The sequence below is a fragment of the Heterodontus francisci genome, chromosome 1 (assembly GCF_036365525.1).
Source record: "Heterodontus francisci isolate sHetFra1 chromosome 1, sHetFra1.hap1, whole genome shotgun sequence".
NCBI lineage: Eukaryota > Metazoa > Chordata > Chondrichthyes > Heterodontiformes > Heterodontidae > Heterodontus > Heterodontus francisci.
The window spans coordinates 210,767,712-210,781,479 of record NC_090371.1 but is presented as its reverse complement, the minus strand read 5'-3'; positions in this window follow the sequence as shown (position 1 = coordinate 210,781,479).

Genomic DNA, 13,768 nt, shown 5'->3' with positions numbered 1-13,768 from the left:
AATTCAGTGAAATTAAATGTTGTTCAGTAATCATCAACCACTGTACATGGATACATCTTAAAGGAGCAATATGGCTTAATTTACTATTGCTGGTAATAGAATCGCAACTATTGAGATTTATCACAAACAATCTGCCAATTAAAAAATATATAAGCTTCCTGCTACCTTACCAAAACTGCATGTGAAGCTGACCCTTGCCTAACCCCTGACAGTATATAATTTTGTGACTGGCATTCTAGTTTTACCACAGCGTCTGTCAACATAATTGCTTTGGAGGGATGGAGGTAGGAAGAAGTGGGTTAGGTGTGTGTAGTTATGCTGCATTATGTAAGATGATTTCCTCTCCAATATCACTTTGGAATTCCACTGTATTGATGCAAAAGTACGGTGGAAATCCATTAAAATTAGATTTTAAATGCGTGTTCACTGTTGCAAGCTGAATATAGTGCCTGAAAGAACCATGTAGCTGCATTGTTGGAGGATAAAAAAATTAAGCTGCAACATCACATTCATACAGTGTATCCAATCACTATGTACATAGAACATTACTACCATGTGAGGGGAGCATTTATATCAGGAACATTCAGGGATACATTGAAAAAAAGCAGGAAAACATTCACCCATGTGTGATCATGTGTGAATCTGTGGAAATAAGGGAGAAAGAACTGTTGTAGCATTGATTCTAACAGCCTACCTCCGTCTCCAACCTACATTTACCTGCTGGGGTCAACCTGTGCTCCTGGGTTAAACAAGACATCTTTAGTGAACTTCTTGATCGCTATGTGGAAAACTTCCAGAAAGATAACTGTTAATTTATTAATAGTGATTAAAAAATAGCTGTCAGTACTATTCAGATAGGATTCAATAGTTTCCCTGTAAATTTTAGCCATTACCAAATGAAAAAAACACTTCTTTTACATTCAATCACCAGTGAAAGCTGCCTTTAATGAAATCTCCTAATTAGAATGCTGACATTTCTGGTTGACTTGTGTAATTCAGCATGCAGTGTGATGTAACATCATGCCCGGTGACACAAAGCTGCTAATCTCCTCAAGGCAGTAAATGGTTGCTCTCTGCAAGTTGAAAACATTCACATTGAAACTTGTTTTTTGCTGTGTAGGTGAAATGATAAAAATTAATTGGTGCTAGAACTGAAAATTGAAGGAACATTTTGTATATTAAGTAGAAGTTGTTTGAAGCTATGCATTTCTTTTTATGCAGGTGTTTGTTCCAATATAAGAGATTGTCTTTCCACTGCAAAAATATTATGAAAGGTTCTCCCTTCTTTCTTTTATGCTGTAATTATTCAATAATTTTAATGGTTCCTAATAAGGCTTTGTACAAATCTTTCTCAAAATTGCTTGTTTCTCAAATGCTTGTTTCCTGATACATGATACCATTGTATACTCCTTAATCCATGCAAACCCAGCTATACTTACATTAAACACCAATCCTTACTGCATCCTGTATCCAGACTCAAAGTTTAATAGGCTGGATTTTCCTTTGGTTTATTGTATATTATCAATGGTTTTGGGGCAGTAAATTCTGAAAATCAGGCATTAATGGCTACCACCTTAACTCTGTCAGTAAAGAAAAGCACCAAAATTCTCTTCTAGAAAAATTGCCATTCCCACCAAAAGACTTTCCCACAACCTTTAAAAGGGATTAAGTGAACCTGATGGTTTGCTGTGTAAAGGCATCAATCCTTGGTTTGTGCTATTCCTTTCTAGTCTGCACTCATTGTGCTGAAGTCTACATTTCCTGTGCAATTTTCCAACTGTCAGATATTGCAAGCGTACACAGAAATGAACTCAGGAATCATTGGACTCAAGCCATGTTCACTTTGCAGAACAGCATTCACCAAAACACGCCAGAAAATCCATTTACCACATATATAAATACATCTTAGCATCTTTCTTGTCAGCTACTCTTTCGTTCAGCTACCTTATTTGGCCAAGTTCCTAGTCTGCAGTTTCTATGAAAGGCCCCAATTGAAATAAAGTCAAGCAATGGCTTGTTGGGATGGTTCCCCTGGTGCCTTTTAGGTGAGCTGACTCTCATATTCATGATGCAGCAATCCCACAGAGACCATCTTTCAGTTGTTTCTCTCATGCAGTGTCATATGCTGGGTCCATATCTGAAGCTCTCTCATGTGTAGACATTGCAGGGAGCCTTAAGGAAGCAAGATCATTGCTGCTTTCCGGTGATGTATGTCAGCACTTGTTGTAGCCTACTGGTGCAGGGCACAAGCTCAGAGATGTTACTCTTCATTGCCATTACAGAATAGACAGAATAGTCCCAACCAGGTCTTGAAAACCCTGTACAAGAATGATGTTCAGGCTGATCCTCAAGCGTCTATTGAAACAACGTTAGCCACCAGTCTCCTTAGTAGCTGCTCTGGGCACCTTGTTGATACAGAGACCTCCTGAATTGTCACTCTCTCTGGGGTTTTCTGCAAGTCGTGATAAACTTCCTGCAAATTTGTTATAACTATCAGGAAAGGCTAACCGGACTGGGCCTCTTTTTGATAGAAATTAGAAGGCAGAGGGGGGATTAGGGCTCATGAAGTTGAGAGTAATATATTAGCATGGTTAGATGATTGGTTAACAGACAGAAAGCAACGTGGGCATAAACAGCATTTTCAAGTTGGCAGGCAGTAAATAGTGGAGTGCCGCCAGGATCAGTGCTGGGGCCTCAGCTATTTACAATCTATATTAATGACTTAGATGAAGAGACAGAGAGTAATGTCTCTATGTTTGCTGATGATACAAAGGTAGGTGGAAAGATAAGCTGTGCGGAGGACACAGAGAGGCTGCAAAGAGATATGGATAGGTTAATTGAGTGGGCAACAAGATGGCAGATGGAGTATAATGTAGGGAAGTGTGAAATTATGCACTTTGGTCGTAAGAATAGAAAAGCAGAATATTTTTTAAAAGATGTGCAACTTGTAAATGTTGATGTTCAAAGAGACTTGGGTGTGTTTGTACAAGGAGTGCAGGAAGTTAACATGCAGGTACAACAACTAATTGGGAAGGCAAATGGCATAGAATCATAGAACGTTTAAGGCACAGAAAGAGGCCACTTGGCCCATCGTGTCTGTGCTGGCCAAAAAATGATCCACCTATTCTAATCCCACCTTCCAGCATTTGGTCCGTAGCCCTGCAGATTACAGCACTTGTGGTCTGTATCCAGACTCCTTTTGAATGAGTTGAGGGTTTCTGCCTTAACTACCCTTTCAGGGAATGAGTTCCATACCCCCACCACCCTCTGGGTGAAAATGTTTTTCCTCATCTCCCCTCTAATTTTTCTGCCAATCACTTTAAATCTATGCCCCCTCGTCACTGACCTCTCTGCTAAGGTGTATAGACCCTTCACCTCCACTCTATCCAGGCCCCTCAAAGTTTTGTACATCTCAATCAGTCTCCCCTCAGCCTTTTCTGTTCCAAGGAGAACAACCATGCCTATCCAATCTTTCCTTATAACTGCATTTTCCCAGTCCTGGCAACATCCTCGTAAATCCCCTCTGTACCCTCTCTAGTGTAATTACATCCTTTCTGTAATGAGGTGACCAGAACTGCAAATAGTACTCAAGTTGTGACCTAATCAATGAGTTATACAGTTCCAGCACAAGAGCAGTTCCCTGCTCTTATATCCTATACCTTGGCTAATAAAGGAAAGGATTCCATATGCCTTCTTAACCACCTTATCGACCTGTCCTGCTACCTTCAGGGATCTGTGGACATTCACTCCAAGGTCCCTCATTTCCTCTACACTTCTCAGTATTTTCCCATTAATTGTGTATTCCTTTGCCTTGTTTGACCTCCCACTTCTCCAAGTTGAATTCCATTTGCCACTTTTCTGCCCATCTGACCAGACCATCAATATCTTCCTGCAGCATACAGCTATCCTCCTCACTATCTACCACACGGCCAATCTTTGTCTGCAAACTTGTTTATAATGCCCCCTTCATTTATGTTCAAATCGTTAATATATACCACAAAACGCAGGGGACCCAGTACTGAGTCCTGCGGAACTCCATTGGAAACAGCCCTCCAGTCGCCAAAACACCGGTCAACAATAACCCTTTGTTTCCTGCCACTGAGCCGATTTTGTATCCACCTTGCCGCATTTCCCTTGATCCCATGGGATTTTATTTTTATAACCAGTCTGCCATGTGGGACCTTGTCAAAAACCTTGCTAAAATCCACGTAGACCACATAAACTGCACTACCCTCATCTATTTTCCTTGTTACTTCTTCAAAAAATTCAATCAAGTTGGTCAAACAAGATCTTCCCTTAACAATTCCTTGCTGACTATCCTTGATTAACCTGTGCCTTTCGAAGTGACAGTTTATCCTGTGTCTCAGAATAGATTCCAATAATTTGCCCACTACTGAGGTTAGACTGACTGGCCTGTAATTATTCGGTCTATCCTTCGCTCCCTTTTTAAACAGAGGTACAACATTAGCAGTTCTCCAATCCTCTGGCACCATACCTCTATCCAGTGAGGACTGGAAAATGATGGTCAGACCTTCTGCTATTTCCTCTCTTGCTTCTTTTAACATCCTCGGGAACATTTCATCTGTCCCTGGTGATTTATCAACTTTCAAGGATGCTAATCCCATTAATACTTCCTCTCTCCTTATGTTTATCACATACAATATTTCACACTCCTCCTCCTTAACTAAAATATTTGCATCGTCCCCCTCTCTTGTGAAGACAGCCACAAAGTTCTCATTAAGACCCATACCAACATCTTCCACCCCTACACATAGGTTAACTTTTTGGTCTTTTATGGGCCCGACTCTCTCCTTTGTCATCCTCTTACTCTTAATGTACTGATAAAACATCTTTGAGTTCGCTTGATTTTGCTTGCCAATATTCTTTCATGCCCTCTCTTTGCTTTCCTAATTTCCTTTTTGATTTCACCCCTCCACTTTCTATACTCATTCCGGCTTTCTGTAGTATTGAGTTCTCGGCGTCGGACATAAGCTTTCCTTTTCTGCCTTATATTACCCTGTAAGCTCCTTGACGTCCATGGAGCTCTAGATTTGGCCGTCTCACCCTTTTTCCTTGTGAGAACATGTTTACTCTGATCCCCTTTGAATCTTCCCTTTGAACGCCTCCCACTGCTCTGACACTGATTTACCTTCAATTAGCTGTTTCCAGTCCATTTTTGCTAAATTACTCCTCAGTTTAGTAAAATTGGCCTTGCTCCAGTTGAGAACTCTAACTCCCATTCTATCTCTGTCCATTTCCATAATTATGTTAAAACTGACTGAATTATGATCACTACCACCAAGATGCTTTCCCACTGCCAGTCCTTCCACCTGCCAATCTTCATTTCCTAAAACTAAGTCTAAAACTGCACTTGTTGGACTTGCTACATACTGGGCAAAAACGTTTTCCTGAATGTTGGCCTTTATTGCAAGGGAATTGGAGTAGAAGAATAAGGAAGTATTGCTACAATTGTACCGGGTTTTGGTGAGACCACATCTGGAATACTGTGTGCAGTTTTGATCTCCACATTTAAGAAAGAATCTACTTGCATTGGAGGTAGTGCAGCAAAGGTTTCCTAGATTGGTCCCTGGGATGAGGGGTTGTCCTATGATGAGAGACTAAGTAAATTGGACCTGTATTCTCTGAAGAATGAGAGGTGATCTCATTGAAACGTATAAGATTCTGAAGGGCTGGATAGAGTAGACACGGAGATTATTTCCGTTGGTCAGGGAATCTAAAACACGGGGGCACAGTCTCTCAGGATAAGGGGCAATCATTTAGGACTGAGATGAGGAGAAATTACTTCACTCAAAGAGTTGTGAATCTTTGGAATTCTCTATCCCAGAGGGTTGTGGATGTTCCATCGTTGAATACATTTAAGGCTGGGACAGACAGATTTATGGTCTCTCAGGGAATCAAGGGATATGGTGAGTGGGTGGGAAAGTGGGGTTAAATCCTAAGATCAGCCATGATCGTATTGAATGGCAGAGCAGACTCGATGGGCCATATAGTTTACTCCTGCTCCTATTTCTTGTGTTCTTGTGTGACCTAACTGAGGTGTTTAAAATTATGAAGGGGTTTGATAGGGTAGATGTAGATATTTCCACTTGTAGGGAAGTCCAAAACTAAGGGCCATAATTCTTAGATAGTCATTACTAAATCCAATAGAAAAATTCAGGAGAAAGATCGTTCCTCAGAGAGTGGTGAGAATGTGGACCTTGTTACTACAAGGAGTGATTGAGAGAAATAATTTGGATTAATGCAAGGGGAAGCTAGATAGCTACATGAGAGAAAAGGAATAGAAGAATGTGCATGTAGGTTTTGATGGAGTAGGGTGGGAGGATGCTCGTGTGGAGCATAAACTAAATGGGGCAAATGGCTAATGTTTGGGCGGTAAATTTAATGTCATTCTATGTGTAGTTGCAGTCCTTTGTTTTTCCATCATGACAATCAAATGCATAGAAACCATCTCTACTGCTTCCACATGAATAGATCGGTGAAATCTCTATCAGCAATATGGAATATGCACTGCCAGCAGTGCCTTGAATTAACTTGGTGACCTATGTAGGTCAATTGAATCGCTTTCTGCATTCTGTTTGTAGGTTGGTGGAAGTGGCTGCATCAGTAACCTCCCTCCATACATCCTGAAAACCCTACCCCTCAACATCTTATGAGGCATCCTGCCCTCAATCTCCAATAGTCAATCTCTTTAAGCTGAGAGGCTGTTTCCCCTGGCTGGAGAGTCTAGAACCAGGGTTCATAGTCTCAGGGTAAGGGGTTGGCAATTTAGAACTGGGATGCGGCTAAATATTTTCACTCAGGGAACTTTTGGAATGCTCAATTCCGGAGGGCTGTGGATGCTCAGTTATTGAGTATATTGAAGACTGAGATTGATAGATTTTTAGGTGCTAAAGGAATAAAGGGATCATAGAATCATAGAATGGTTATGGCACAGAAGGAGGCCTTTCAGCCCGTCGAGCCCATGTCAGGGCTCTGCAAGAGCAATTTAGCTAATCCCATCCTCCAGCACATTCCCTGTAGTCCTGCAAATTTTTTCTCTTCGAGTGCTTATCCAATTCTCTTTTGAAAGTCAGAATTGAACCAGCCTCCACCACACTCTCAGGCAGTGCATTACAGATCCAAACCACTCGCTGCATAAAGAAGTTTTTCTTCATGTTACCTTTGGTTCTTTTGCCAATCACCTTAAATCAGGTCCTCTGGTACTCGACCCTTCTGTCCATGGGAACAGTTTCTCTCTATTTACACCCCTCATGATTTTGAACACTTCTATCAAATCTCCTCGCAACCTTCTCTTCTTTAAGGAGAATAACCGCAGGTTCTCCAATCCATCCATGTAACTGAAGTCCCTCATCCCGAGAACCATTCTTGTAAATCTTTTCTGAACATTCTCTATAGCCTTCCTAAAGTGTAGTGCCCAGAATTGGACACAATAATCCAGTTGAGGCTAAACCAGTGTTCTATAAAGGCTCATCATGACTTCCTTGCTTTTGTACTCTGTGCTTCCATTTATAAAGCCCAGGATCCCACTTTTCCCACCTGCCCTGCCACCTTCAAAGACTTTTGTACATACACCCACAGGTCTCTCTGCTCCTGCACTGGCTTTAGAATTGTACCCTTTATTTTATATTACCTCTCCTTGTTCTTCCTACCAAAATGTATCACTTCCCATTTCTTGGCATTAAATTCCATCTGCCACGTGTCCGTCCATTCCACCAGCCTGTCTATATCCTCCTGAAGTCTATCACTATCCTCCTCATAGGTCACAATACTTCCAAGTTTTGTGTCATCTGCAAATTTTGAAATTGTGCCCTGTACACCCAAGTCTAAGTCATAGATCTATATCAAGAACATCAGTGGTCCTAGTACCAACCCCTGGGGAACCCCACTATATACCGACCTCCAGTCCGAGAAACAACCATTCACCACTACTCTCTGTTGCCTGTCACTCAGCCAACTTTGTAACCATGCTGCCACTGTCCCTTTTATTTCATGGGCTTCAACTTTGCTCGTAACTCCATTATGTGGCACTTAATCAAACTCCTTTTGGAAGTCCACGTGCAACACATCAATTGCATTATCCTCATCAACTCTCCCTGTTACCTCATCAAAAAACTCGATAAAAACATCATTTGTCTTTAACAAATTCATGCTGGCTTTCCTTAATTAATCCACACTTTTCCAAGTGACTGTTAATTTTGTCCCAGATTATTGTTTCTGAAAACTTTCCCATGACCGAGGTTAAACTGACTGGCCTGTATTATTTGCCAATTTCCAGTACTGGCACCAACCCTTATTGAAGGAGGATTGGAAGATTAAGGCCAATACCTTCACAGTTTCCACCCTTACTTTCTTCAACATCCTTGGATGCATCCCATCTGGACCTGGTGGTTTATCAACTTTAAGTATAGCCAGGATATAGGGATAGGGCAGGAAAATGGAGTTGATGCAAAAGTTTAACCATGATCTTACTGAATGACGGAACAGGCTTGAGGAGTTGTATGGTCAACTCCTGCTCCTAATTGTTATGTTCTTTTTCAGCCAGCAAAATGTCCATTGAGGTATCAGAAAATTTGGATGCCCTTCCTTCTGCTGACATCCCCCACTTCCCATCCCAAGGTTGTTGCTCCTTCATTGACATAGTCCCCTTGTAATCTCCGACTTTAATCACCTGCATTCTTTTAAAAGCTGCAACAGCACTTGATTTCCCTCCCTCCCAGCTAAAGTCGCCCAGTAAGGAGAAGTAATCCAGCCTGCATTAATAATGATGGCTCCAGGAGAATGTTCGACAGGCTAATGTGGGAGACATTTAGGTGGCCAAAAGTCCTGTTTCACTGCCAGCCAACTGACAGGAGGGGAATCCAACCCAATAATGTCTTTCAATGTTCTTATGGAAGGTCATCGACCTGAAACTTCAACTCTGTTTCTCTCCCCACAGATGCTGCCAGACTTGCTGAGTACTTCCAGCACTTTTGGTTTTAATTTCAGGTTTCTAGCATCTGCAGTATTTTGCTTTTATCTTTTGATGTCTGATTTGGAGAAATTAGAAATCAGACCATTAATCAGCTTTTATTCCATAAAGTGGCTTCCAGTAAGGAAAGAAAAAAAAACTTGCATTTATTGGGCTGAACTTAATGAGAAAATGGGTACTGTCCCTGTCCGTCACGTGGGCGGCCACCACACCATGATCATGCGGCGGGTGGCCATTTTGCATAGTGAAGACATGCGCTCCCCACACCCCTCCCCCCATCATGTGGCAGGGGCGAGAGGCAAGATGCCAATTATGGCGTCAGATGACTCCGGAGCAAGTGCTGGTGCCATATTTTAAAGCCTGCCAGCCCTGCAATCACTCCTGCCTTAGAGTCATTGTCAGCTTTCTGTGGCTGAAAATATTGCTTGACTGGTTCCTGGATCTGCCCGCCCCACACCCCTGCCCCCCCGCCACCCCCAGACCCCCCCGCCCCCCCCCGAGGAGAGCAAAAGACGATGTCCGAGCAAAGACACAGGATGGCCCCATGGTTCAGTGATGCCTTACTGCAGATTAACCTTCACATTGCAAGGGAAAGGCGGGAGATTCTTTTCCCTAGTGATAGCAAGAAGAAGTCCTACCGCCTGACCAAGCAAGCCTGGGTGCAGATTTCAGAGGAGTTTGCAGCCACGGGGTCAACCACCAGAACAGGGTGCAATGCCGAAAGAGGGTGAATGATCTCTTGCATTTGGCCAAGGTGAATGCTCCATACCACTCTCCTTTTTGGGGATTGCATGTGACTATGCAGGAGGGTACACAACATGGGTAGGGTGGCACTACCAGGGCAATGGCAGAGGAGCTAGGGTATTACCTGATCCTGACAGATGCATGGTTGCATCTTGGGCACAGGCCACCTTACTTCAGAGCTTATCCCCTTTAATTCCCCTGATGCATATGTCAGCATGAGATATATCAGATTGCCCAGTAGGGGATGAGGGGCTGACAGTAGCAGAACTGTCATGTTGATCTCTCTGACAATTTTTACTATCTCCATCCTTCCTCTTGCAGGACAAAAGGGCCCACAACAGGAGGGAGACAGCCCGGACTGGAGGAGGAATTCCTGATCTGTGTCCTCTCACCCCAGCCGAGGAAGAGGCCTTGGAATTGACAAGGACCCAGGGCGGCTGTGCAATCTCGGATGCAGAGACTGGAGTCTCTGTGCAAGAGAGTGAGAATTGGCTTCAATCGACATACATATCACTTTTGGAGACCCACATCATGCTTTTTTGTGCAAATCATAACGATCATTGTCTGAAAGCTATTTTCCATTACGCCTTAATTGTAAGCTGCTGACTTCCCCCTTCCCCCCTTACAGCAATGCCAATGTGACATAGGAGCAAAGGAAAATAGGAACAGGAGTAGGCCATTCAGCCCATCGTGCCTGCCGCTCCATTCAATATGATCATGGTTGATCATTTGTATTTAGAAATCTGTCAATCTCTGCTTTAAACATACTCAATGACTGAGCTTCCACAGCCCTCTGGGGTAGAGAATTCCAAAGATTCACAAACCTCTGAGTAAAGAAATTTCTCCTCATCTCTGTCCCAAGTGGCTTCCCCCTTATTTTGAAATTGTGTCCCCTGGTTCTAGACTCCCAACCAGGGGAAACATCTTACCTGCATCTACCCTGTCTATCCCTTTGAGTATTTTGTAGGTTTCAATGACATCACCTCTCATTCTTCGAAATTCTAGAGAATACAGGCCCATTTTCCCCAATCTCTCTTCAGAGGACAGTCCCGCCACCCCGGGAACAAGCCTGGTGAACCATCATTGCACTCCCTCTAAGGCAATAAAATTCTTCCTAAGAGAAGGAGACCAAAACTGAACACAGTACTCCAAATGCGGTCTAACCAAGGTGCTTTACAATCGAAGCAAGACCTTACTACTCCCGTACTCAAATCCTCTTGCGATAAAGGCTAACATACCATTAGCCTTCCTAATTGCTTGCCGCACCTGCATGTTAGCTTTCAGTGACTTATTGACAAGGACTCCCAGGTCCTTTGTACATCTACACTTTCCAATCTCTTACCATTTAAGAAATACTCTGCACATCTATTCCTCTTACCAAAGTGGATAACCTCACATTTTTCCACATTATATTGCATCTGCCACGTTCTTGCCCATTCACTAAGTTGTCCAAATCCCCTTGAAGCCACTTTGCATCTTCCTCACAACAAACATTCCCACCTAGTTTTGTATCATCTGCGAACTTGGAAATACTACATTTGGTCCCCACATCCAAATTATTGATATATATTGTGAACACCTGGGGCCCAAGCACTGATCTCTGCGGTACCCGACAGCCTGCCAATGCAAGAATGACCCGTTTATTCCTACTGTCTGCGTTCTGCCTGTTAACCAATCCTTAATCTATGCCAGTACATTACCTCCTATCCCATGTGCTTTAATTTTGTTAACCAATCTCCTGTGGGGGACTTTATCAAAAGCTTTCTGAAAATCCAAGTATAGCACATTGCATTGAAAGGGAGGAACTATTAGCTGTTTTAGCAGGCTGAGAACATAGAACATAGAACATTACAGCGCAGTACAGGCCCTTCAGCCCTCGATGTTGCGCCGACCTGTGAAACCATCTGACCTACACTATTCCATTTTCATCCATATGTCTATCCAATGATCACTTAAATGCCCTTAAAGTTGGCGAGTCTACTACTGTTGCAGGCAGGGTGTTCCACGCCCCTACTACTCTCTGTGTAAAGAAACTACCTCTGACATCTGTCCTATATCTATCACCCCTCAACTTAAAGCTATGTCCCCTCGTGTTTGCCATCACCATCCGAGGAAAAAGACTCTCACTATCCACCCTGTCCAACCCTCTGATTATCTTATATGTCTCTATTAAGTCACCTCTTCTCCTCCTTCTCTCTAACGAAAACAACCTCAAGTCCCTCAGCCTTTCCTCGTAAGACCTTCCCTCCATACCAGGCAACATCCTAGTAAATCTCCTCTGCACCTTTTCCATAGCTTCCACATCCTTCCTATAATGCAGTGACCAGAACTGCACGCAATACTCCAGGTGCGGCCGCACCAGAGTTCTGTACAGCTGCAGCATGACCTCGTGGCTCCGAAACTCGATCCCCCTACTAATAAAAGCTAACACACCATGTGCCTTCTTAACAGCTCTATTAACCTGGGTGGCAACTTTCAGGGATTTATGCACCTGGACACCAAGATCTCTCTGCTCATCTACACTACCAAGAATCTTCCCATTAGCCCAGTATCCGGCAATCCTGGTACTCCTTCCGAAGTGAATCACCTCACACTTTTCCGCATTAAACTCCATTTGCCATCTCTCAGCCCAGCTCTGCAGCCTATCTATGTCCCTCTGTAACCTACAACATCCTTCGGCACCATCCACAACTCCACCGACCTTCGTGTCATCCGCAAATTTACTAACCCACCCTTCTACACCCTCATCCAGGTCATTTATAAAAATGACAAACAGCAGTGGCCCCAAAACAGATCCTTGCGGTACACCACTAGAAACTATACTCCAGGATGAACATTTACCATCAACCACCACCCTCTGTCTTCTTTCAGCTAGCCAATTTCTGATCCAAAGCACTAATTCACCTTCAATCCCATACTTCTGTATTTTCTGCAATAGCCTACCGTGGGGAACTTTATCAAACGCCTTACTGAAATCCATATACACCACATCCACGGCTTTACCCTCATCCACCTGTTTGGTCACCTTCTCAAAAAACTCAATGAGGTTTGTGAGGCACGACCTACCCTTCACAAAACTGTGCTGACTATCTCTAATGAACTTATTCTTTTCAAGATGATTATAAATCTTATCTCTTATAACCTTTTCCAACATTTTACCCACAACCGAAGTAAGGCTCACAGGTCTATAATTACCAGGGCTGTCTCTACTCCCCTTCTTGAACAAGGGGACAACATTTGCTATCCTCCAGTCTTCCGGCACTATTCCTGTCGACAATGACGACATAAAAATCAAGGACAAAGGCTCTGCAATCTCCTCCCTGGCTTCCCAGAGAATCCTAGGATAAATCCCATCTGGCCCAGGGGACTTATCTATTTTCACACTTTCCAAAATTGCTAACACCTCCTCCTTGTGAACCTCAATCCCATCTAGCCTAGTAGTCTGTATCTCAGTATTCTCCTCGACAACATTTTCTTTCTCCACTGTAAATACTGACGAAAAATATTCATTTAACACTTCCCCTATCTCCTCCGATTCCACACACAACTTCCCACTACTATCCTTGATTGGCCCTAATCTAACTCTAGTCATTCTTTTATTCCTGATATACCTATAGAAAGCCTTAGGGTTTTCCCTGATCCTATCCGCCAATGAATTCTCGTGTCCTCTCCTTGTTCTTCTTAGCTCTCCCTTTAGATCCTTCCTGGCTAGCTTGTAACTCTCAAGCGCCCTAACTGAGCCTTCACGTCTCATCCTAACATAAGCCTTCTTCTTCCTCTTGACAAGCGCTTCAACTTCTTTAGTAAACCACGGCTCCCTCGCTCGACAACTTCCTCCCTGCCTCACAGGTACATACTTATCAAGGACACGCAGTAGCTGCTCCTTGAATAAGCTCCACATTTCGATTGTTCCCATCCCCTGCAGTTTCCTTCCCCATCCTACGCATCCTAAATCTTGCCTAATCGCATCATAATTTCCTTTCCCCCAGCTATAATTCTTGCCCTGCGGTATATACCTGTCCCTGCCCATCGCTA